We start from the raw sequence: 26,818 nt of genomic DNA, 5'->3' as shown, positions 1-26,818 counted from the left end.
AGGGGGCCCGCACTTGGTGCTGTCAGCCTGCCACACAGGAACTGGAGAGAAGCTAAGTTCATTGTAAAAGGTGAAGGACAGACCTCCACTGCCTATTTGCCCGGAAGACTCAGATATAGCTTTAAATAAGCAAACAGCCCAGCCCAGGTTACAGTTATTCACAAAACCACGTGGTACACACTGGTTATTGCCCATCCTGTTTGGTGAGCCCTGGGTTCTTCTCCTTACGAACAAGAGCTGCCCTGTGGAGAAGCAATGCTGCAGGTAACTTCACGTTAGGGCACTGTGAGGCTGTTTAAGATAATCGCTAAGCTGGGTGGAGTTACTTAATCCTTACCGTAGGGGTGGAGTTCAGTCAACTCCTTTTGCACCAACAAGCATTTCTTTCTAGCTGTCATTGGAGTGAATCATCGGTATAAGTAGCAAGCCCGGGTCCTTTTCCCTCAGTTGTGATAAAACTTGCTAGTGGTCCCCAACGATCAGCAGAGGTGTGAACAGCAGTGCTTCAACAGGGGGAAGGAGGACAAGGCCAGGAGCTCAGGGGTCCTGGAGGTATATTTCCAGCTGTGTGACTTCTGCGCTAGCCCAGCAGACGCTTTCCGGCAGGAGTGATGGCTTGTTTTTCATGAACCTTGAGGACAATTAGAGGTAAGAACAAAGACACTACTGTCTGCTTTTATTATATGAAGATGTAACATCTACTTTTGGCATAGAGTTTGCTTTTGATGTATACTTTTTTGTCAGTGGCGTTATTCTAGCACATACCAAGATTTCCCTTTGTAAATTACCTCTTCTTGGTGCTCAGAGTTAGCTGAAGTTGATCAGTTTTGACCTCTGTTTGCATAGACAGAACTGCAGCAAAAAATGAAACCTGTAAGGAATTGTGGTCTGAATTCTCCTGACCCTTTACTCTCCGGCTTGCTTATCTCTGTCTTGACTCTTTAGAAAAATGTACACTTTTTACTCGAAAGATGAGAGCACAATGGATACTTTTGTTTTCTTCTTGGAAATGATGGCAAATGTAGATCCCTTCAGTTCTGTGAATGTTGTTTTCTGATTTAGATCACTGGTTTGGAAGGAAACGATGATGTTTTCTTCCTGTTGTGTTTTGGATCTCTGTTTCCTCCGAATATTTCTGACTAAGAAATCTCACTGGAGAAGAGGGAGACACCAGCTGTACTTGTCCTTAGGTGAAATAACATCTTAAGTCATGAATGGGTTTGCTTGGGAAATGATTTATGGTTTGTATCCAAAGTTTTCATTGGTAGCGATAGAAATTTTTCTTCACCTTAGTATTTGACTTACATGCTTATTCTAAATGCATTTATTATCATTGTTATTATTAGTTTGAGAGAGCAAAAACTGAAGCTCAGAACATAGTCATATTCAACTGGTTTTTCCTTTAAGGTTTCGTTGTCATTTTCCCACCCTTACTGCTCATACATGTGGATGCGCTTTATGATTAACACGTGATTTTTGTTTCTTTACTGTCTCACTTGATGGTGATTCATAAACTGTTAACTAGTTAGTGTATATCATATGTTGCTAAAAGGAACTGGAATGCAGGTCATACCTTTATATTAACAAGCCAAGTTACTTTCAAAAAAGTGTTCTTCATGTTGACTGTGTAAGATTGATGGAGGGGAGTTCCCGTCGTGGCGCAGTGGTTAACGAATCCGACTAGGAACCATGAGGTTTCGGGTTCGGTCCCTGCCCTTGCTCAGTGGGTTAACGATCCGGCGTTGCCGTGAGCTGTGGTGTAGGTTGCAGACGTGGCTCGGATCCCGCGTGCTGTGGCTCTGGCATAGGCCGGTGGCTACAGCTCCGATTCGACCCCTAGCCTGGGAACCTCCATATGCCGCGGGAGCGGCCCAAGAAATAGCAACAACAACAACAAAAAAAGACAAAAAGACAAAAAGACAAAAAAAAAAAAAAAAAAAGATTGATGGAGTTCTAAGATGCTAAAAATGTATTATTGGTGCAAAACAGCTATCCTCATAATCAAATCCGAGTTATTCTTCACAGTGTGAAGTATGATGTTTACATGTGTTTGACTTGTGCCCATCAAAGAAAAAGCAAGCAACTATACTATGAGAGAATTTAAAGAACTTACTTGACAGTGCTTTCCCCACCCCCATCACTTTCATTCCCATGGGAATTTGAGGAAGATGATGGTGAAATTAAGAAGAAAGGAGGGGGAGAAATCCCCCTCATGGCTCAGAAGAAAGGAATCTGACTAGTATCCATGAGGACGCAGGTTCAATCCCTGGCCTCGCTCAGTGGGTTAAGGATCCAGCATTGCTGTGGCTGTGGTGTAGGCTGGCGGCTACAGCTCCAATTCAACCCCTAGTCTGGAAACCTCCATATGCCACAGGTGTGTCCTTAAAAGACAAAAAAAAAAAAAAAGACGAAGAAGGGGGGGAGAAATGCTTTCTATTTAGACAGGAGAAAGGAAGTGGGAATGAGTCTCATGTACAGATGTTACATTGTTTTTAATTTAAAAAAATTTTTGAGTCTTGTATTACAATTAAATGTTGATCTTTAAAAAACACATGTTGGGCATTCTCTTATCAGTGCAATGTAACAAAAAAAAATAGAAAATGAAGGCAGGAACAGAATGATAGGAATTTGCTACTTAAGGAATATAAGAGTTTTATTCTTAAAGTGGTTAGTTTGGTGGATGTGGTGGGGGAGGAGCCCTGTGTACTTACCAACAACATCTTAGAGGTGGTTGATAAAACTTTGTGGTCCTGACAGTTGTGTTGAGGTGGGAGAGGTGGGTTTTTTGTTTGCTTGTTTGTTTGTTTGTTTAAACACTTCATTCCAGACAATGCTTATTCTGCCAGCCTGTCCTTGGGGCCTTTCCAAATCAGTTTTCAGGCAAAGTCTTACCTTGGCAGAAGTCAGTTCCTCTTTGTGTTTTCCATCAAGTGCGTTTTTTGAGTTAACGATGTAGAGGACTTCCCATTGGACAGGTAGGCCCGGAGCGTGCCTGCTCATCTCGAATCTCAGACCTGGACCCCAGAGGCTTCTGAGGTTGTCCACCTTTGTGGTGATGCCAGAAGTACAAGTCCTCAGGTGTTTGCAAAACCTATCTCAGCTATGTTTTCAGTGGCTCAGAATTCCACAGAGGGTCACTTGGCACACCTTCACCAACAGTAAATATATGTGTGCCCTGGGCACTTGGCCCGTTTTTCCGGGTGTCCATGTAGGCAGGATTACAGGTAGGCAGCTCCCCGTGTGATCCTGCCGGGACTGAGGGTCGGGCCTGGTGGAGACCCCCAGCTGCCGTCCTGGAGTCAAAGACAGCTTTGTTTCTGGATCCTCTAGAGGCCAGAGGTCTAGATCTTAGAGAAAACACCCCCTGCCCTGCTGGTGTCACCAAAACCGTATCGGCCAAAATACTCACGAGAACCACAAGCTGTACTCAGCTGAGACTGATGTGAACTGCTTATTCATCTTAGATGCAGTTACTTGGGGGGAAGGTTAAAATTCTGGCTCCCAATTGACCTCATCCCTGAAAACAAAGGGTTGATTTTCTTCTCCCAGAGAATGGAAGACTCCATGGAAGTTTTCGGAACAGCACATGTCCATCACCTCCCAGAGGCAGTTAGCCATCTCACTTCAGGCTCAGTGGAAACACAGAGACGATAGACTCAAAAGGGGGTAAATGGAGTTGGATAGAAACATTTTAAAAAGCACCGCTTGCAGTGATGTAAGCTGTCCTGCTCATTTCACTATTACTCATCCGCCTGCTGCAGGCGACTGGGTCACATGTGATTATCAACCACCTCTGACTCAGGTCAGTGACTGGAAACCCCGTCACATTACGGAGGGCACTGGGGCAGAGATGCTGGAGCAGAGACTGGGTGCAGTCCCAGGGCTGGGATCTTTGGGAGCATTTGCGAGTCAGTTAATTTGAATTTACAGCTCAGTTAACAGGGTCGGTGAGTTTCTTTTGTCTAAGATCTGCCGTGTTAGGTAGACAGCCTTGAGACTCAGAGAAGTGTCCAGCTTTGTTAAAGGAAATGGTGTGGCGGGCTTTAAGGCATTTTAAAAAACATTTTATTGGAGTAGAGTTGATTTACAAAGTCATCTTAGTTTAAGGTGTACAGCAATCAGTTGTCCCTATATCTATTCCTTTTCGGATTCTTACACAGTATTTTGTAGATTTCTCTGTTCTAGACAGTAGGTTCTTGTTACGTACTTACTTCTCATTATATATATAGTAGTGTGTTAATCCCAACCTCCTAATTTCTGCCTCCCCCCCCCCACCCGCCCCTTTTCCCCTTGGGTGACCATAAGTTTGGTTTCAAAATCTTTGAGTCTGTTTCTGTTTTGTAAGTTCTTTTGTATCATTTTAAAAATTAGAGCCCACATTTTAGTGATCTCATTTTAATTTTTTTTTTCCACTTTTTCTTTCTTGCTCTGTTGTGCTGAGGTTTTCAGGGGCATAACTGTGAGTTTAGTAAGTATATCTGAAGAACGATGTCTTGTCTGATAATATATTTGACTGTTTTAACTCATTGACAAGGTTCTTGAAGACCGTTTTAACTCTTTGTCCATTGCTTTCAAATAATTTGTCGTCTTCTTACCCTTTTAGTCTGTCAGTGACCAAATATTTGTCAAATATCTTTTTGTTGGGCCCTGGGGGGTAACACTTCTTCCCTTATGCTCAGCTGTTTTTGTGGAGCTAAAATTCTTTTTAAAAGTTGTTTTTCCCCCATCTCTTGTTCTTGTTTTCATTTGATTGATTTTATTTTTAAATATATACTTTAGCAGGCCTTAAGCAGGGGCTGAGTGGAGATGGCAAGCAAAGATAATTAAGACTTAATTGGTTGGATTAATCAGACTGGGAAGAATAGGTCCCCTAATTCTGTGAGCTGGTTTAACTTTTTTTTTTCTTTTCGATTCTTTGTTCATTAATAGGAGGCCACACACTGAAGATGGAGTGATTTTCCTTGTGTGTGTGCCAGTGAAACTCTGTTTCTGAAGGAAATAAAGAATTGAACGGTAGAGAGATTATTATGTAAGCTGAAAGGTATGCCTGTCAGAGAGCGGGAGAGAGTGAGAAGACCTGTCACTTCCGTGCAACTGCAAATCCTGGGAGATGAGACGTCACCCACCGCAGGGATATTGCCATTAAAATTAGATTCTGAGCATGACACAGGATGGAAAGCTCTTTGATGACAGAGCCAGCATCTTAGTTTAGCAATAACCAGTTTGGGGCTGAGACCCACAAACGCCAGGGTGTGATTCAGCGGAGCGCTGGTGGGCGGGCTCTCCCCCTACCCTCCTGCCTGGGTGGGAACAGCCCAACCTCTGCATCTGCCCTTAGCTGGAGGCCTCCACTGCCTCCTGCAGTTGCCCAATCGTAGGTGTCACCGGAGTCATAATTAAATCGCCCTTTTGTTGTGCTTGTGCACAATCTGTATTTGGCTTGGCTGCTTTTTTTAGGGGAGGGGAGAAGTTTGGGCTCCAGATTAAGAGCACACCAGTTAGAGTCCAAAGGGCCTCTATTCTTGAAGTGAAAAATCAGTTTTTTATTCAACAAATGAGCACTGGAACCTCTGAGGAGCTGCTGGGGAGCTAGGTGCTGGAGAGGCCAAGGGCCCAGCCATGCCCAGGCCAGCAAGCCACACAGCCACCTGCAGGGAACTTCAGCCAAAAATAACCAACTGAACATGTGATAACCAGGCAAGGGAAGATAATTGCATGGGTAGACGAGTTGGTTTTTTTCTTTCCCCTGGTAGTAGCTTCTAGCAGTTTCTAGCACGGCTGTTCTGGGTTAATCTGGAGGTTGCGGCTAACACTAGGGTAGTGGTTAGAAAACCTGCTTTTAAAAACCCTGGGAGTTCCCGTCATGGCTCAGCAGTTAGCAAATCTGACTAGCATCCGTGAGGACACGGGTTCAATCCCTGGCCGCACTCAGTGGGTTAAGGATCAGGTGTTGCTGTGAGCTGTGGTGTAGGTTGCGGTCGAGGCTCAGATCCAGCGTTGCTGTGGCTCCGGCGTGGGCTGGCAGCTACAGTTCCCATTGGACTGCAGACCTGGGAACGGAACCTCCATATGCCTCGAGTGCGGCCCCAAAAGCCAAAAAGCCAAAGAAATAAAATAAAAATTCTTCAGGGGAGTTCTTGTCATGGCTCAGCGGTAATGAACCAGACTAGGATCCATGAGGATGTGGATTTGATCCCTGGTCTTGCTCAGTGGGTTAAAGGATCCGGCGTTGCCATGAATTATGATGTAGGCTGATAGCTACAGAGCAAATCCTACCCCTAGCTGGGGAATTTCCATATGCTGCAGGTGAGGCCCTAAAAAGACAAAGAAAAAAGAAAAATTCTTCAGAATATCACTCCCATAGAAAGCTACGAATGATTGTACCTAGAAAGGTTAAAAACCGATCATTGATCTTTTAGAGCAGAGTGAAAAGATGTTTCCTGGAAAAGGAATATCTCCTCTTATCAAGCATGTTTTATCTCCTCTCATCAGTGTTGGAAACCAGGGACATCCATATCTGGGGAGTAGCCTAAGAAGGAATGAATCTTTCTGCCCTCGACGAGGTGTGGCAGCCCAGATACAGAGGCGAAGGTTTGAGCTGATGGTTGAACAACATGGCTGTACCGTTGACACGACATATGTTCTGTCATTTGCCAAATGGAGTTCTGTTAAGTGACCTCCAATATTGAGCTCTCAGTTTTCAAGTCAGAGTTTATTATAGCAACTTATGGAACCGAGCCTTGTAAATGTGGACTGTTTGGAACGTGTAGATTAACCACAGGGGCGGGCGGGGGTGCTGAGGTGAGAGCACATGCGAAACAGTGCGTTGATGAGGCGCTGTCCTCTGTGGGATGCTTCCCGCACTTCTTTTTTTTTGTTTTTGTTTTTGTTTTTGTTTGTTTGTTTTGTCTTTTTGCTATTTCTTGGGCCGCTCCCGCAGCATATGGAGGTTCCCAGGCTAGGGGTCTAATCAGAGCTGTAGCCACCGGCCTACACCAGAGCCACAGCAATGTGGGATCCGAGCCGAGTCTGCAACCTACACCACAGCTCACGGCAACGCCGGATCGTTAACCCACTGAGCAAGGGCAGGGACTGAACCCGCAACCTCATGGTTCCTAGTCAGGTTCGTTAACCACTGCACCACAACGGGAACTCCCTTCCCGCACTTCTTAACCCAGCGTCGCTGAGAATGAAGCAGTGTGTTTCGAGTTTCTCAGGTGACCCTGGCTCTGAGTTCCCAAGCTGTGCTCAGCGGCAGGGAACCTTTGGGATGGAAATCTGCAGCTCACCAAATGCTGAAGGAAAGGGTTGGTGGCCTCCCTTGACAGTTGGAGAAGATTAGCTGATAGCAATCTCAACCTCTGATTATTTCCAGCTGCAGGTGGCAAGACTAGAAAACAAACCTGGCGTGTCTTACTCCAGGGTGTGTGCCCTCAATTACCTAAATCAAGTAAAGCAAGGCAGCCTTTAAGGAAGGACATAATGTTATCTTTGTCAAATGTGCAAACGGTTACATTTTAGTGAGGGTTTTTCCAATGCATGATTTCTCATTTCCTTCAAGTTACTCAAAATCACCATCTTGGACCAGACCCAGGACCATCTTATTAAAAAGCATCCAGTGCCACCACCCCTCCTTTTTTTTTTTTGCTCTTTTTGGCCTGTACCTGCATCATATGGAAGTTCCCAGGCTAGGAGTTGAGTCAGAGCTGCAGCTGAGGCCTGCGCCACAGCTCATCTCAACACTAGATCCTTAACCCGTGGAGCCAGGACAGGGATTGAACCTGCGTCCTCATGGATACTAGTCAAGTTCTTAACCCACATAACCACAACAGGAACTCCTCTTTTCTCTTTCATATTTGTTGTCTGTGTGTCTGCCACCTGTCTCCCCTTGCTGGAGGGTAAAGTCCACGAAGGTAGGGAGTTTTAAGTGCTTGTTTCCTTGGAGTATCTCGGGTGCTTGGGACACAGCAGATGCTCAGTGAATGTGTGAAGAAATGGAAGGGGAAGCCAGACATGCAAGCCTTCCGAGAGGCTGGGAAAGGAGCCTCTGGGTGTCTTTGTGATCCTGACTTGAGTCATCTGGAGGCTGTCATGTCTTCTGAGTTGTCAATACTTTGAGGTGATTTGTCTGGAGGTCACCTCGCCCCACCTTAATGCATTAGTAGAATGGAATTGGCCAGGTGGCTCTGATTACCCAGAGGTGAAAGTCTAATTACCAGTCTTACTTATAGGCATTTTCTATGGGTCAAGATCAAGCTTCTGTTACACAGAGAGGTCTGCTCACCCGGGAATAGCCCTGTGGAGCTCCTTACAAGCTCTTCATTGACGTAGCAAATGTTTTCCCCATTGTGGGTTTTCCCTACCTAATTGCCACTGTGGTTTTCAGCGTTCAGCCTGCTGCAGTTGTATGTTCCACTGCGGTTTTATTTGACCTTAATCCTTTATTAATTGCCTCTTTTTCAAGCTCTCTCAGAGCAGATTATCCTGTACTTTCAGCTTCCGCTCCATTACTATTGGATTTCTTTGTTTCAGTCATGACAGGAGCAAAAGAACCAAGAAATTGCAAGTGAGGCTGTCTTATTTCCATCTGATGTACCCCCGGTTTCGCAGTAGCATACTTTAAAATAATAGAGATGGTCATCTCACAGCACATGAATGCTTATGTTCCACAGTATGTGTTGTGATATTTTCCAGTACCTGTCTACCACAGAGCTCGAGGTTTACCCCATCCACCTCACCCCCACACCCCCATGCCTAACCTGCCTTTGGGTGGGCCATCACCATACCCCATGCAAAGCAATTACTTGCAGTGGACCTGCTCTGTGACGGGAATGTCATACACACAGGTGACCAAGACATGGCCCTGTTCTTGAGAAGCTTCTGGACCAGTTGCAATAACAGATACATAAGTAAATGCCAGCTATACTGGTTGGCTTCTGCCAGAAGGCATGGGGTTGGGAGTTAAGAAGCCTTCTCAAAGATAGTTGAGCTGGTCTTTCAGGTTGGGTCAGGGTTAGGTTCAGGTGCAGGCAAGGTGGGATCAGGACTCTTTTAGCAAAGGAGAGAAAGCATGGTGTTCTTGGAGAACTCAGCCAAATCCCCCTTGACTAAATGTCTGAGACATGTGGAAGATGACCTTGGAGGGGCAGGTAGAGGCCAGAGCCGAGATGACCATGTATCCTACAGTTGTCTGGACATGATCTTTGAGGTAACAAAGAATCAATTAATCGATTCAGAATGGGTGATGCCCATATGTTTAGCTTGGGCATCTGGGTTAGTATTTGGCTGTATGAAGAAGATGGGGAACAGAGGAGACGAGAGCTTGCAGCAGATTTCATCCACGAGGCATATCCTCACTGGGCTGGGATAGCCAGAGGGTTCCTTCGTTTGCTTTTGTGGTGCTCAAGCTTGGGGTCTGGGCTGGAGTCCAGCCTTGGCCGTCCCTTAGCAATTAATAGTCATGGAGGAGGTGAGGGGCGTGAGCCCACCCAGGGAGCATCACAGGGTGGAGAGAGATCAAAGATGTAGCCCAAGCATAACTTTGTTTTTCACCAGTCTAGATGTCCAAGTCCAAGCTCTTTATGTGAGATCTGTGCACTTTCCACCCCAGTGGTTCCCTCCCGAATGCACTGATGCCACCAGCCATATTGCCTGGGAGCTTTTTGTAGAAACGCAGATTTTCAGGGCTGCCTCACATCCTAATGAGAATGCATTTTAACAGTCATCAGATGATTGCCATGCACAGGAAAGTGCTAGAAGCCCTGCTGTAAAACCTCCTCACCAGTCACATAAAAGCAGGGGTTCGTTTCTTCTTTTGTGATCTCTGTAGGACCTAGTGGCCTTTTAAAATTTCCTAAAAATTATAGCCTATAGAATACAGAGAATGTAAATCTAATTAGCAGCTAATCAACCATATTTGACGAGGACACTTAGTTGTCCTTACACATACCATTTCTTGCATTCAGATCGCGTGTGTCTGTCCATTTATAAAGAGGCACCACACTGCAAGCAGGATGCTACCTGAAGGTTAATGGCTAAGGTCGCAAACTGCTTTTTAATAGAGTTCCTGAATATTATTCTTGCAGAAAGGAAAAGTGCATTTGCCTGGTCACCTTGCTTGGGATAATCTAACAGTTTCACCCCAATGACCTAGTGAAGAGAGAGGTCACTTCTCACTTTTGTGGTGACACCTGCCACTTCCATAAGGGCTTATATTTGATGTAATTGTGATTATTATTGGTTGGTATCTCAAGCCATGTCAGCTACGCAAAAATTATACACAATATCTTGTAGTAACCTGTAATGGAAAAGAATCTGCAAAAGAGTATATATGACTGAATCACTTTGCCGTACACCTGAAACTAACACATCATAAATAAATTACTTCAATACAAAAATTGAAGTTATAGTGAATGTTTTCTCAATTGTGTGCTTGTACTAAGGGCCATTTAAAAGTTTGGTCTCTGAAAATTCCCATCTAAATTGAGGTTTACACATCTTTATTTGGAAATAAAACCTTTTCAAGCTTGGAGAAAAGATAAGGCACAGACTACAAAATATAAAAAAAGACACTGGGAAATTTGGAATAAAAGTTTACAGTGTTGCATAATGACTAGTGATATATTTTTAAAATATGAACTCCCTTTCCAGTTTATAAGTGATTATCGACAGTGTTATCAGGATGTCTGGAGTTAACTGCTTTGTTATTTTGTCCCTAAGTCACCAGACATTAATATTGTTTGTGTCCTTTAGGTTTGAATGTTTAAGTTTCTTGCACAAGAGTTGTCCATTCCATAAGTCATTTGTTAAAAGTTTTTTGCTTTTGTTAATCAAACATGGCTCATAATGTTCATTTGGGTTATTAGGCAATATTATTGCTGAAAACTTTTTCATTTTCTTTTTTTTTTTTTTTTTGAGTTTGAGCTTATAACTCAGGATGGTCTAGGAAATGACCCTGTGGCTCCCACATTGTGGTAAAGTGAGGAAAATGAAGAAGTTTAAGAAAATGAGATTTACACAGAAAATACTTTCTGTGTCTATTTGATTGATACCAGATATGTGTTGAGAATTCCACATTTTGGTGACTCAGGCAAAATATTTCCAAATTTGTGCCCCTGGGAATAAGTCACCCTGTCATATGATGAGAAGGAAATCAAGCAAGGAAGACTTTTTTTTTTTTTTTTTTTTTTTTTTTTTTTTTTTTTGGGGGCTTTTTAGAGCCACACCCATGGCATATGGAGGTTCCCAGGATAGGGGTCAAATTGGAGCTGTAGCTGCTGACCTTCGCCACAGCCACAGCAACTCGAGATCCAACCCACATCTGTGACCTACACCACAGCTCAAGGCAACTCCTTAACCCACTGAGTGAGGCCAGGAATTGAACCCGTGTCCTCATGGTTAATAGTTGGATTTGTTACCACTGAGCCATGATGAGAACTCCAAGGAAGAAATATTTACTGAGGACATTTCTATGCAAGGTTCTGTGGGAAATGCAGACTAGCCTAAGTATAGTGGCCATAAGTGACTTGCAAGCTAGTTTAAGAGTAGTAAGATGAACACACTTGAAAAAGGACAAATAATACAGAAAGATTTATACACTTGAAAAAGGACAAACAACACAGAAAGGCACGTGACGCAGTGGCTGAGGCGTGACCTAAGCAATCACAACTGCAGGAATGCAGTGCACAGAGAGGCTGGTTATTATGGGATGGGTTGTTCTGGGAAGATGAAGAGGAGGTGCTGGCTGCCTGGAACCTGGAAGGAGCAAGGATTTCCCCAGGAGGAAGGGGAGAAAACATCAAGGATCACCGCTAAGCTAGTACACACTGGGGCTAAGCAGGCTGAAAACTCTGGAGATGGTAATTTGCCATAGGTGGGGGAATCAAACAGGTATGGCTAATACTGACAAGGGGAGTTAATTGGATTCTGCACTTATTGCCTAATAGAAATTCTTAGCAGAGGGCAAAAGTAAAACAAGGATCTCGTTGTACTTAAATATACTGGAAGTCTGACCTCCGTAGTTTTTATGGGAAAGGTGCATTTTATGCTCTGTAAATTGTCTTAATCTGCCCTGTGTGCTTTTACTCCCTGATTATTTAGCACTTCCTTCTTTAGGGTCCCAGGGACATGGGGAAACACCTACGGCCCTACCACAAAGTCATCCAGTAGCACAAACTGTAACACCCTTACATGGGGTGGGGGGTGGGGGTGCAACAACACCTTCCATAATTGTAGAACCTACCCTAGGCTCTCTTTAGAAGTCCTTCCATATCCAGGCTCTCCCAACCTGGTGACTTAAGGGAGGATTTAAAATTATCTGAACATGAGTGTTCCCTTTGTGGCTCAGCCGTTAACAATCCCGACTAGGTTCCATGAGGATGTGGGTTTGATCCCTGGCCTCGCTCAGTGGGTTAAGGATCTGGCGTTGCTGTGGCTGTGGTGTAGGCCGGCAGCTACAGCTCCGATTTGACCCCTAGCCTGGAAACCTCTCCATATGCCGTGGGTGCGGCCCTAAAAAGCAAAAAAATAAATAAAATAATCTGAACGCAAGGAAACTTATGTATGCATCCAATTTTGAAGATGTGGTAAGGGATGCAGGTGTTCACACGGGTGAGGAGGCCAATCAAGATTTTTAGTGCTGATGGAGGCTTCATTTCTTCTGTAAACAACTCCCTTCTTGACAACATACAGGTCCTGGAGATCCAAGTGTGAATTCTGTACCTTCATAACTGGGAAAAATATGTTTTCCACTACACCCATCTTCCTACCATGGGGGTGAGGCTCTGTCCTCACCTAGTCCTCTTGATAGTGATTACAGTTTTTTCTTCGTGTCATAATGCTGTGAAACAATTGTTTTTTGCCTCTCTTTTAAAATTCTGTTTAAAAAAGCCTCGCAGTGATGTACTACAGAGCTCACCATAATGGAAACGTCAAGGGCCTGGTGGCTTGCTCATGCGTTTCATGGCCTTAAAGAAAAAACGTTAAATATTTGCCCAGTTATTTAAGAGCTGAGGGGATGTTTTTGTTTCCCAGAGCAATTCTAGGATTTCATGGGTGGTTCTTTGTACTTTGGAGAGCAATCTGAGTGTGGCGGGCAGGGGGCACATCAGTAGTAAACAGATTTCAAGTATTGTTCTGTGACTCGGCACAGGTCTCTAATCTCATGCAGTTCAGAAATCCACAAAGCCTTGGCAACAAAACATTTCTGTAGGTTTGCAGAAAGCTCATTGGGTGGCAACATCTGAGCTGAATGGACTTGAGAGCATTTCTGGTTTTATGTAGAACACTTAATGTAAGCATTTGTGCCTGTGGGTGGTGGGTCCTGCCTCAGGCCCCTCCTGGGAATGATACACAGTAATTGGGAGAGTCAGGACCATCTAAAATGGGGAAAAAAAAGTCAGCGTTCTTAACCCATCTGGCCTCAAGGGTTTCCAATAAAGGGTGGCTTGTTTCTTAAAGCTGCCATCACGAAGCACCACAAACTGGGTGCTCAAAGCACAGAAATGTATTGAATCACAGTTCTTGAGGCTACAAATCTGAAATCAAGGTGTTGGTTGGAGCCAGGCCTTCTTGGGCTCTTGGGCAAACCTTCTTATTCTTCTCTGGTGTTGGAGGCAGTCACTGGTGTCCCTCCAGGCTTGGGGCCACCTCCTCCCTGGGGGTCTTCACTCCTGTGTACATGTTTATCTGTGCAAAGTCCCTCTCTGAGGAGAACACAGTCCTGCAGGATTAGGGTCCAACCTAATGAACTCATGTGAACTTAACTGCCTCTATAAAGGCCCTTTTTTTCCAATAAGGTCACTGTCTGAGGCTCCGGGGTCAGGAGTTGCTATAATTTTGAGGGGACACAGTGGAGCCCATCCCACAGGGCATGGCTCACAAGGAGCGGGTCCATTCTTTCTGCCTTCAGGCCAGTGTCAGTTTCAAGCCCTGTGCCTCTTGACATTCCTGGTGCCCCGGCAGAGCTGCTTTACTGAATGGCTGGCACCCGGGCACGGCCTCTTCAGACTTGAGAAGTGGCCACATCTCAGGTTAACCTCATGTGGAGCAGGAATCTCTTCCACTCAGAGGATCTTGCCCATGAGAAAAAAGATTCTTGCAGTGAAAACTAGACTGGATTTGAGGTTTGTATCTCTGGCAACACCATCACTCCCATCCCTGCAAAGTCTAGAATGCCCCTGCCTACGTTAAAGGGAAGATTGTATGCAAAGTGTTAAGGACAGTGCTTGGCATGGAGTAAACACTGGGGCCTCGGGAGACTTGGGCAGTGTTGAGCAGCCGGGAAAAGCCCACCAGGAGAGGTAAAGTCCTTGGCATCCTGTAGAGCTGTCTGTACCTTGCATCCATCGTTTTGGGAGCAATGGCCCGGGTAGTGGGCACTGAAAGACTGAGTTGAATGAGGTCATTATGCTAGAATCCTGGAGAAACAGAGAGGGAAAGACAGAGCCTCCGTGGCTCCCCAAGTGGGGTGTCCAGGTGAGCAAATGGTTAGAAATGCAGATTATCAGGTTCTGCCTCAGATCTGCATCAAAAGCTCTGGGGTTGGGCCCAGCAACCTGTGTTTTAACCAGCCCTCCAGGTGATTTCTGACGCTCCCCAGGAATTCCTCACGTCGGCAGGAATTTCTGCAGGTGGCCCAGCCACCGGGGGGGACAGCGTGTGTTGGAATCCACACGTCCGCCTGTCAACAGGTCCTCATCTCAGTACACGTACAGCAGAGAGGGCATATGGAGGTATTCTCAATTGTTCTAGTTAATCATTACTGTGGGCAAACACCATCAGAGTGCAGGTCCTGCCAGGTGACAGCAAGAATGAAGCCTTCAACAGGTACCTGGAAAAAGGTGAGCAGTCAACTATTTTAAGGAGGGGCCATCTTGAGACAGAAGAGGGAGCGCTGATGGGGAATATTAGAATGTTTCATTGACCTCATAGTTTGTCGTGGGATTCCTCTTCTCTGTGACACCGGACTTCTTCCCTGGTGACTTCGCCTGTGCCCAGTGCAGATGGCCTTCTATGGCCTGGATAGTTAATAGATTGAGCACATTTACATTCTGTTTCTGCTAAAGTATAGAACACATATTGCTTAAATAGCAGAGTTGGATTCTGGTTTTCAAAAAAAAAAATTAAAACTTTGGGGAAGATTGAGCATAGAGGTCCCACAATCCTATAGGATCCATAGGACTTCTAAGATTCAAGCCTCCTGTCAACCAGGCCAGGATTCTCTTGCCAGCAGGGGCCTGAAGGAAAATATTGGCAGAGGATCTGGCTCTGTTTTCTGATGGTTGATTGAGAGAGCCATGCACAGTGAACTCTTCCTTGACAGCCATTTGTCATGTTATCATTAACATGTTTGCCCATCTGTAGAGTTTCTGCCTGAACTACCTCTTGGAATTTCTGCCCATTACACTTTAGAGTTCTAGAAGTTTAGTACCCTTTGAGCTGAACAATGTACATAAACATTTCCCAGCTGATAACACATCTGTAGGCAGGAATGAATTCTGTGGAGCATTGGGGAAGTGAAGAGACAAAGTATATTAAGTATAACTTGGTCTTTGAAAACTTTTGGGTCACGTGAATTATTTCCGTTAAATAAGTAGGATATCTACCTAAATATTTAAGATCAATGAAAACTCAAAATGAAATAGAATTTAATGGTGTGGCAAATTTGAGAGTGCAACTATTAAGTCTATATATTATATATTATTACTAAGTCTGTATTTTCTGTTTATATCTTATGTATATATTTTATATATATTATATGTCTATATAGTCCTATTTATATTTTCCATTGGACATTCTTCTGGGACCTTTTTTAAATAAATTAAATGCACACAGAAGTTTCATTGTGGCTCAGTGGCAACAAGCCTGACTAGTATCCATGAGGATGTGGGTTCGATCCCTGGCCTTGCTCAGTGGGTTAAGGATCCAGCCTTGCCGTGAGCTGTGGCGTAGATCACAGACACGGCTCAGATTTGGCATTGCTGTGGCTGTGGCATAGGCCAGCAGCTACAGCTCTGATTCATCCCCTAGCCTGGGATCCTCCATTTGCCACAGGAGCGGCCCTAAAAAAAAAAAAAAAAAGACAAAAAAAAAAAAAAGACAAAAAAAATGCACACAGGTAGTTTATGGGGTTTTCTGTTTGTTTTTACCTTTTATTTATTTTTTTCTACTGTACAGCGTGGTGACTCAGTTACACACACATGTATACATTCTGTTTTCTCACATTACATGTTCCATCATAAGTGACTAGACAAGAGTTCCAAGTGCTACACAGCAGGATCCCTTAGCTAATCCATCCCAAAGGCAACAGTTTGCATATATCCAGACAAAATTTTCTTTGTTTTTTTGTTTGTTTGTTTGTTTACAAAGACCCATTGCTTTTTTAAATAACATGAGTAGGACTGTCTGTGTGTTTAGAAACACTTTTTCTTCAAATAAAATCTCTTCGTGGATTGAAGGATTGTGATGGGAGCTAATGAGGAAACTATTCATGATGGAGATTTTTGTCCCTCCAGGGCTTTTAAGGATTATCTAAAATTTGTATAAGGTGAACTTGAGCTCTACACATTTTTGTTGGGAGTGTATACACACTGCTATGGTTGTAGTTACCCAGAGTCCTTAAAGTAGGGATCCTGTAGATTTGGGCTCCTACTTCATGCTGGACTAGTCCTGGGAAGGTAACGACCCTGACTACTCAAGTAAAGGTTGAAGAAGATGATTAAAAGTACCTCTGAACCATCATATGGCAATTTGAAATTAATGACACATGTAATTAGAGTACTTGACATAATGGCCTCATTTGGCTGCAGATTTCCATGATGTCCATAACGTTCATTGCCTGTTAAGAGACAAGACTACTGTACTACATGAGGAATGATCCACAGTAATTTTAACCTGCCGGTACCATTTCTCATCTACAGAATCCACATTTTAAACATTCCTTCATAGGTAACTATATCCAGTCACTTATGATGGAACATGATGGAGGATAATGTGAGAAAAAGAATATGTATATATAACTGGGTCACTTTGCTGCACAGCAGAAATTGACAGAACCTTGTAAATCAACTATAATAAAATTTCTTTAAAAAATTCCTTCCATATCAGACACAACCTAGAATAGATTTACAAGGAGATCCCGCTGAATAGCATTGAGAACTATGTCTAGATACTCATGTTGCAACAGAAGAAATGGTGGGGGAAAAACTGTAATTGTAATGTATACATGTAAGGATAACCTGACCCCCTTGCTGTACAGTGGGAAAATAAAATTTAAAAAAAAAAAAAAATTCCTTCCAGAGGAGTTCCTGTGGAGGCACAGTGGTTAACGAATCTGACTAGGAACCATGAGGTTGTGGGTTCGATCCCTGGCCGTGCTCAGTGGGTTAAGGATCTGGCGTTGCCGTGAGCTGTGGTGTAGGTCGCAGACACGGCCCAGATCCTGTCTTGCTGTGGCTGTGGTGTAGGCCGGCAGCTGTAGCTCCAATTTGACCCCTAGCCTGGAAACCTCCATATGCTGAGGGTGGGACCCTAAAAAGCAAAAAAAAAGAAAGTGATGGTTAAATTAGAGATCGATGTTAAAGTGGTTAAGGGCCATTCACCCCAGCCTACCTTATTGGCATACCTATATTTTTAACCTGAATTTTCTAGTTGCTGCCATTTGTTTGGGGCCATTTCCAGTGGGAGCCCACTGGAGAGGCTGGCTCTAAGGACTAGCTATATCACCTTGCAGTCTCAGCATTCCATCCTGAATAGTGATCACTTATATCATTTGGAATATATAAATGATAGGAAGAAAAAAAATCATTCGTGGTCTCATTAATGCAGTAATAAACACTATTTTATAGTTTGGCATATTTATAATGCAGTAGGTTTGCTTTTATGGTTTAATTTTTAATTGCTACTATAGTTATAATTTTTTAATTTTCTTTTTAGACAAAGCTTAGGCAACTACATCAGGTTCTTCAGGAACACCATTTTAATGGTTCCATCGCATTTCATGTGTACACATATGTTCAGGACCTCATCTTTTCTTTCATAGCATCCTCCTTACTGGAGTTGTCCTGAGGATTAGAGATGCTGTATACATAAGGCCACAAGCACAATCCTGCGCTCTCAGAAAGTGCTTAATAAATGATTCTCAAAATTATTATTTCTGTTCATAAGATTTTCCCTACCTTTCAGATCATCTTAGAATAATCATAAAAATGTATGACTTTCTTTGAGTTCTTAATATATCCAACTTTCATAAAATCGACATCTGCATTATATACATTCACTCTGGTCTGATTTTGGTTTCTCTGGAGGAGAATTTGAGGAATTAATACAGAAACGGTTTCTGAAAAGGGAGCAGTTCTTTGCTCCCTGCTCCCTTTTGGCTTTGTGAGTTGCGTCTCCCTTGGCTCTATTAAACTATGATTAGCATAAAAGAAAACTGTTTTCTTAATCTCTGGTGATTGCCTGTATATGAGGAAAACAAAACACTAGAGATAAAAGCACATCAGAACTTTCACTTTCTCACTTTTTTCTGTATGAACATTTCAGTAATTCACAGGTGAAACCTTGCCTATCCGTAACTGTCACTGAATGATATTTATGCAGTCAAAAGACAACATTGGTTTTAATCGGAATTGTTTCTTTAAAAAAAAACAAACTCTTTTAGCTTAAATGTTTTTGTGGGCTGCTCCGTATCTATATAGATATAAACAGAACTGTGTTTGTATGTGTTACAGATAAACAGTTACACATGCACTACTCTCCCCCACCCCCGCCCTCTTGGCTCACAAGTTTGGACCTAGAGTGACTGGTTGTAGATGGCGGGAGACAAGGAGAGAGTCCTGACTAGTCATTTGAAGACCTGGGTGACTGGGGAAGTGTTGGAATGGGGTAAACCACTAGCTTCTCTAAACAACAATTCAGCAAAATCATTACCTAAGTGTCCAAAAGTGTATTTTTCAGCAACGTTGCAGAATATGCCAAAGCTGTAAAGTTGTGTGTGTGTGTATGTGTGTTTCTATAACTGAAGTATCATTGATCTACAATGTTGTGTTAGTTTCTGGTGTGCATCAAAGTTATGCACTTACACACACTATTTTTAATATTCTTTACCATTATTGTTTATTATAGGATATTAAATACAGCTTCCTGTGCTGTACAGTAGGACCTTGTTTATCTGTTTTATATATAGTAGTTTGTATCTGCTAATCCCAAATGCCTAATTCATCCTTCCCCTCTTCCCCTTTGGTGGCCATAAGTTTGTCTGTGAGTTTGTTGCTGTTTTATAAGTTCATCTGTGTCATAGTTTAGATTCCACTAATAAATAATATCATGTGGTTATTTGTCTTTATCTTTCTGATTTACTTCACTTAGTGTGATAATCTCTAGGTCCATCCATATTGCTGCAAATGGCATTACTTCACTGTTTTAACGGCTGAGTAGTGTTCCATTGTATATGTCACCACATCTTCTTATCCATTCATCTGTGGTTGCTTCCATGTCTTGGCTCTTGTAAATTGTGCTGCTGTGAACATTGGGTGCATGTATCTTTTAGAATTAGACTTTTCATTTTCTTTAGATATATACCCAGGACTAGAGATGTTAGATCTTATGCTAGGTCTATTTTTAGTTTTTTTTTAAGGAACTTCCATACTGTTTTCTATAGTGGCTGCACCAATTTGCATTCCCACCAACAGTGTACTAGGTTTCCCTTTTCTCCACATCGTCTCCAGCATTTGTTATTCGTAGATATTTTTCTTTTTTAATTTTATGGGCGCACCCAGAATATATGGAAGTTCCTGGGCCAGGGCCTGAAGCCAAACCACAGCCGCCACTGGTGCTGTGGCAACCAGGGATCAAACGTGCACCTCCATAGCAACCCAAGCCACTGCAGTCAGATTCTTAACCCACTATGCCATGGCGGGAACTTCCTATAGATTTTTTGGAGATGATCATTCTGACCAGTGTGTGGTGATACCTCGCTGTAGTTTTGATTTGCATTTCTCTTTTATCGATGTTGAGCATCTTTTCATGTGCCTAGTGCTCATGTGGATGTCTTCTTTGAAGAACTGTCTATTTGGATATTCTGCCCATTTTTTTGATTGGGTTGTTTATTCTTTTTGTTGAGTTGTTTGTATATCTTGGAAATTAATCTCTTGTCAGTCACATCACTTGCAAATATTTTCTCCCATTCCATAGGTTATTTTTTGTTTTGTTTTGTTTATGGTTTCCTTTGCTGTGCATTCGATTAGGTCCCATTTGTTTATTTTCGCTTTTATTTCTGTTGGGAGACTGGCCTAAGAAAACATTAGTAAGGTTATGTCAGAGAATGTTTTGCCTGTATTTTATTCTAGGAGTTTCATGGTGTCATTTTTATATTTTATTCTTTAAGCCATTTTGAGTTTATTTTTGTGTACAATGTGAGGATATCTTCTAACTTCATTGATTTACATCCAACTTTCCTAACAACTTGCTGAGGAGGCTGTCTTTTCTCCATTGTATATTCTTGCCTCCTTTGTCAAAGATTAATTGAAGGCAGGTGTGTAGATTTATTTCTGGGCTCTCTATTCTCTTCCATTGATCCATATGACTGGTTTTTGTACCAATACTGTGCCGTTTTGATTACTGTAGCTTTGTAGTATTGTCTGAAGTCTGGGAGGGTTGTGCCTCTCCCCCTTAGCTGTAAAGTTTTAATGTCTCTTTACCTGCCTTGAGCAAAAATAAAATGCATTTATCTGCTTGCTTTCTTGTATTTGTTGAAAGATTTTACATATTTAAGATCAATTCATTGTCTGTATTGGTGATAAGTGATATGTTTCAACGTACTTCATGTCTTTCAGTAAATCCCAAGGACTGGAATAGATGCCCATATTTCTTTCAAAAATCTTCAGTAATTACCTATTTAAGGCAGTTTTTTCTGTAGAAAAAAAAGGGCACTTGAAGCTCTTTGGGGTTTGTTACTAAGGTTTAGGCTAGCTATGAAATTACAGGGTTCAGTGCCTCATTGAAGAACATATTATGATTGAAGTGTATGTGTAGCTATTATTGTTATTTTCATGATTTTTGTACTTATAAAAGTAGTACTTTTTCACAGTAGAAAATTTGGAATAAAAAAGACAGGAAAATAAACATAATTCAGAGTTCTTGTTGTGGCTCATTGGGTTAAGAACCCAAGTAGTATCCATGAGGAATGCGGGTTCCATCCCTAGCCTTGCTCAATGAGTTAAGCATCCAGCACTGCCTCAAGCTGCAGTGTAGTTTGCAGAGGTGGCTCGGATCCAGTGTTGCTGTGGTTGTGGCATAGGCTACCAGCTGCAGCTCCAATTTGATCCCTAGCCAGGGAACTTTTATGTGCTGCAGGTGAGGCCCTAAAAAACAAAAAAAGAAAATAAACATAATTCATAAAGTTATCATCTAGAGAGAACAATTAACTTATCTATGTTTTTCTCAATTACTTTATATAGAATTAATCACATTTTTAGATCATGCTTATTCCTTATATGTTACACTGTGATTATTTTCTCCCATTTGGAAATATTCTTTGAAAAGATGATTTAATGGTTTATAATGTTCTAGCACATGATTATACCATAATTTATTTAATCACTTCTCTCTTGGACTGCAGGGTTGCTCCTAATTTTTTCTTATATATGATGCTATAATGAGTATCTTTTGCAGATAAATATTTGCCTTAATCTCTGATTATTTCTTCGGGATTAACCCTTAGAAATTTGTTGAATCAAAGGCATCAATTCTTTAAATATTTTATTTCCTGCTATATTGCTTTTCAGAAAAACTTATGGTGATAGTAAAGTATTAAAATGTCTCTGTTAAGTGTTAGATTTTTTGCTTCTGTGACCACTTGTTAGATGAAAACTTTAGTTCTGAGATCATCACATTCATGTGTTTTATTCTTTCACGCTTTCTAGGTAATTTTTTTCCTTATTGCTTTGTAAGTGTTCTGCATTTATCTCTTTATTACAGATGTCAGTAATTTATGTGATGCTGACTGTGATGGTAAAAGTGGGAAGGAATGAGGAAACCTTCAACAAAACAGGTTTTCCCATGAAATTTTCTCCGGGTTAGCGAAGTGTTAGTGTGTCATACATCCGGTAGTCAAAATCAATTTGATCTATAGTGCTGTGTAATATGGTACACTGACCTCTGCCCTTTGCTAATAGTAGGGAACAAAGAACCATCCTTTTACAGGCGGTCTCAGCAGCATATTAAGCCACTGCATTGTATGGGAGAAAATGATTGCTTCCTTCAGGTCATGGCGTAGGGCTCCCTCAGGAGGCATGGTTGAAAAATGAAGACCTTTCTAACTGTTGTTCTGATATCCAAGGCTCTTGGGAAGCCAGGTTGATAGCTGGTGTACAAGGCCGTGCCATCCCAGCCTGGCTGTGGTGGGAACATAATTTTTCCCCTTGAAGACTTCGCTGCATGGAGTCAATTCTGCCCTTCTTCCTCTCCCCCTCCCTCTTGCTGTCTGGTCTCCTTTAAAATAGTTTGCAGATCTCATCCAAGACTACTGTGATGAAAATCAGTAAATCAAAAGGACTAGCCTCTACACCTCATTCTTTGTCATGGAACAGTTGGATGAGTCAGATGGAGAAGTCAAGCATCACCCCATTAATGACACCTGAGGGCTCGCTGTCCTTGTTCACTGTGTCCTGGGAGGTTGAGCACCAGGGAAACCCAGAAAGTCTTCTTTCCACCTCTCCCTGAGAAATGACTTCACCTGCACTTTTTTTTTTTTTTTTTTTTTTTTTTTTTTTTTTTTTTTTTTGTCCTTAATGGCGTTGAAGGTGGAATAAGACCCACCTCTGAATTCTTGAGACCTAGCTGAAGTCAATGTGGGCCTCTAGTCCTGCATTTTTTCTGTTTGAAGTGACTGGAGCAGAGGCCTGGAGAGGGGAAACCGAATTTTCAGTACTGGGCTCCCTGTTCAGAATGAAGTTGACATCAATTACATAGATCTTCTCTGAGATGGTTTGCAGAATGAGAATGAATTCTTGACCTGGGTTTCTTGATGACTTCTCATGAGAAAGCAGGTACTTGGGAGTTCTTTTCCTGAGTATCTTGGCATCTCTTGGGCTCAAGATTCCATTCCAGTTTACAGGATCTGTCTTGAAGCCATGGATTTCAGGCAGAGTTTCTGGTGTGGCTCATGTCCAAGACAAGGTGATGTCACCCTTTTCTTTTTTCCCCTCACAAGTGACTTTTGCGTACAGATGAGGTATCTTGTTTGTGAGCGAATGTCTCAAACCTCCTGGGTTTTTCTTCTGGATTTTACATACTTTTGAAAAATACAGAGGACCCTAAGATCCCTCAAGATGTGTGTTGTGGTTTTCTCAACCTAGACATAGAGATTGGAGGTCAGTTGTAACTTTCAGACTTCAGGTTTAAATAACACTAAAGCCTCAGGATTCTCTGATAATAGACCATTAGCATTTGCTTTGCCCGTGCAGACTTATATACAGAAGTGTCATTCTAGACATGGAGCAAAAGATTCCAGGACCTCTTGTGTCATGCCCTAATTTGTCCAGAAAGCCCTCTAAGAGGACCTTGGTTATAAAGGCAAGTTGTTAAGTGGTGCCTGGGAATCCGTGGTTCTGTCAGAACAGTAAGCAAAATATTAGTGGTACATCTTGCTTTTCTGTGGGTGAGGTTGCTGGTCCAGTGAGGGGTTGAGACCCCAGGACCATTCTGTAACTCGAGCCTCTGCACATGGTCATCCAGGCCCGAGAGTTGGTTGGTAGGGCCTCCTTTCTCCTAATATGCATACCACCCAGTTCTTCTGAGTACATCACCAGGTGTGCCCCCAGTCCTTTCTTTTTGATCCTCACCTGCTTTGTGTTTAGACCTTTCTCACTGTTTGGTGCAGAAGCCTTTCAGCTGGTCTCCTTCCCTGCTATTTCATCCCCTTGTAATGAGCCTGATCATGGATCTTCCTTATTTCTTTTTTTTTTTTTTGTCTTTTTTTTTTTTTTTTTTTTGTCATTTCTTGGGCCGCTCCCACAGCATATGGAGGTTCCCAGGCTAGGGGTCTAATCGGAGCTGTAGCCACCAGCCTATGCCAGAGGCACAGCAACACAGTATCCGAGCCGCGTCTGCAACCTACACCACAGCTCACGGCAACGCCCGATCGTTAACCCACTGAGCAAGGGCAGGGACCGAACCCGCAACCTCATGGTTCCTAGTCGGATCTGTTAACCACTGCGCCACGACGGGAACTGCCCTTATTTCGATAACATATAGGTGATGGTAGTGGTGGTGACAAAGATGATGATGATCTTTGTCACCACCAATGGCAGTGGCTGACATTTATTGAGCCACTTATTCTATGTCAGGTACTATTGTAACTGTAATCTTCCTAACAGCCTCCTTATAAAAGGAGGTATTGCTATTATCCCCATTTTGTAGACAGTGAAACTGAGGGATGAAGAGGCTGTATGAGTTTTCCAAAGTCATACAGTTACAAATGGGGCCAGGGTGGGGGGGCAGAATTGAGCCCCAGGGGCCATTGTCCAGCTCCCTAGGAAATGTACTACTACATTTCCTGTGGTTTGAGCCAGGAGTCCTTCCCCGGCTTTTCTTTTTTCTGTGAGCTTTCTAGGCTACAACTGGCCCAGATTTATTAATTTTCAAAACTCTTGCTCTTGGCTGTACTGGATCTTAGCTTATGCTCTTCCCTCTGTCTGGAAAATTCTCGCCCTGCTCCTGGGTCTCCCCCCTCTTAGACACACAGATCCCCTGTGGCAGAGAGCCCATATGGATCAGTACATGAACATCACCTGGGATGCTTGATAAATGCAGATTCCCAAGTCCCAGCCCTTAATCAGAATCTAGCAGGTCTCAGGTAGGGCCAGGCCCCTGGTTACAGGTGACACTGGTGTACACAAGGTCAGAAACCTCTGTTGTGGATGGAGGATTGGCTACCAGTGTACTTGGCATACTCTGTCACAGTCATCTCTTTACTTCTGTGCTTGGTTGAAAAAGGGCACGGACAGTGTCTTTTATTTCCAAATCTTGTGTCCTTCTCTGGAATATAGCAGACATTCAGTTAAGACTGGGATGTTGTTTGAATCCTAATATCAGTGTGTCTCCTTTTAAAGACTGAAAAGAAAGAATGTAAGGAGTTATCTGGCAGCCTAGCAGTTAAGGATCCAACATTGTCACTGCTGTGACACAGGTTAGATCCCTGGCCCTGGCACTTCCTCATACTGTGGGCAGGTGCAGTCCAAATAAATAAAAGGAATGTAATGTCAAAACAGCTTTATTATGCAGAGAAAACAAAAGGTTTGCAAAAAAGAATCTCTCTTCTAATCCACAAAGCACCTAGCCACTTATAGAGTAACTTTAATGCCAGCCACTAGGACAGTACTGGTTGCCAAGACTGAATTCTCGTGAGCTTCGTTATAAGTAAGAGTACCAGTTAGATCATCTCCACCCAGATCCCCATGGGGCTTCCACACAGCATGTATAATGAAGAGGCGTGGCATACTCAGTGCACTGTGGTTGGCTGGCACCCAATTTATACTATGAGGTAATCAGTGTCAAATCCAATCAGCAATCACAGCAGAAGTAGGAGGCTTGGAAGGAGCAACAGAAAACCTCAAAAGTCGCCGAAGAGGGGAAAGAACAGAATCACGGTTGCAGCACCTGTCACTTACAGGGCACTTGGACTGTGTGTTTGGTGCTGAAGTGGGGACTCATATTAATACATAATGTTTTTGATCTTTACTGTGACCCTCTGGGTTAGGAATTGTCATCCCCATTTCATTCATGAACCATCTGAAGTTAAGAGTGGTTAAGTGGAGGAGTTTCTATCATGGCTCATTGGTAACGAACCCGACTAGTATCCATGAGGACACAGGTTCGATCCCTAGCCTCGCTCAGTGGGTTAAGGATCCAGCATTGCTGTGAGCCTTGGTGTTGAAGGTTGCAGATGTGGCTCGGACCTGGTGTTGCTGTGGCTGTGGTGTAGGCTGGTGGCTATAGGCTATAGCTCCTATAGTTCCTAGCCTGGGAACTTCCATATGCCACGTGTGCAGCCCTGGGCAGGGCGGGGAAAGAGTGGTTAGGTTACATAGAGAGTTGGTGAGATTGAGATTTGAGGCTCCAGTGGACATGGTCCAGGGCACCAATTGAAGAAGCCGCAGTGGAGAGAATGGTCTTTTTGCCTACTTCCCTCCATGCTCTGTCTGGGTTTTGTTTTAATGATAAAGTTATTTTATATTAATAGTTAATAGCAAAAATCTTCAAACAGTGTACAGTGAGTAACATGAAAACCGGAAGTCTCTACCCTACAGCTCTACACTTTATCTACTCCCCATAATAGACACTGCTGATGAGCTTTTTTATGTCTTTTCCCTAAACTTTCTGGTGGTCTAGGAGGGGGAGGTAAGCCTTGATCATAATTTACATTGACCTCAGGTTTGGCTGATCTTTTGCAGTAAAGGTATGAGGAGTGTGAGGATCAGAGACGAAGACCTTCAGAGGGCAGAAGTTTTTTCCAGAATTGCTGCCTTGGTCAGAGGGTTCATGTGGGGTCACTGTAAAAAAAAAAGGTCTCTGGAAATTGACTTTTTCCTTTCGCCATTCTTGCAGAGCATCATATTCAGATGAAGGTCATCAGGGGTTAAAACAAGCAAGTATTTGAAAAGAAGCTAGTGATGAGGCTTGCTGTCCCTCAGCTTGCCCCAGATACACACACACCCACACACACCCTACGGCCTTTTGTTTTGGTTGTTGCTTAGGTGATATGTTTTTGATACCTAGTAGGTAAGTTGGTTGGAAGCTGGTAAACATGTAAAAATAT

The 26,818-nt window shown here is 42.9% G+C and overlaps 1 protein-coding gene across 35 annotated transcripts in view; it reads left to right on the top strand.

Moving 5' to 3' along the window:
• Nucleotides 1-26,818, top strand: part of NEDD4L (NEDD4 like E3 ubiquitin protein ligase) — a 374,906-nt gene that overhangs the window by 185,513 nt on the left and 162,575 nt on the right. For 3 of the 35 annotated variants that reach the window (XM_084978128.1, XM_021073888.2, XM_084978029.1), the window contains exon 1: nucleotides 394-648. The exons of 31 other annotated variants lie outside the window; for them this stretch is intronic. The gene's annotated coding sequence lies outside the window, so the exon portion shown is untranslated. Of the gene's footprint in view, nucleotides 1-212; nucleotides 265-393; nucleotides 649-26,818 lie in introns of those variants that run through there. One more of the 35 variants, XM_084978107.1, reaches the window with a different exon arrangement.

The sequence above is a fragment of the Sus scrofa genome, chromosome 1, assembly GCF_054392235.1.
Source record: "Sus scrofa isolate SSC_HxYL_T2T_F1_AM1 chromosome 1, Sscrofa_HxYL_maternal_Yorkshire_Landrace_v2.0, whole genome shotgun sequence".
NCBI lineage: Eukaryota > Metazoa > Chordata > Mammalia > Artiodactyla > Suidae > Sus > Sus scrofa.
The sequence above is the reverse complement of the archived record's forward strand: the minus strand, read 5'-3'. Positions and strand labels throughout refer to the sequence as shown.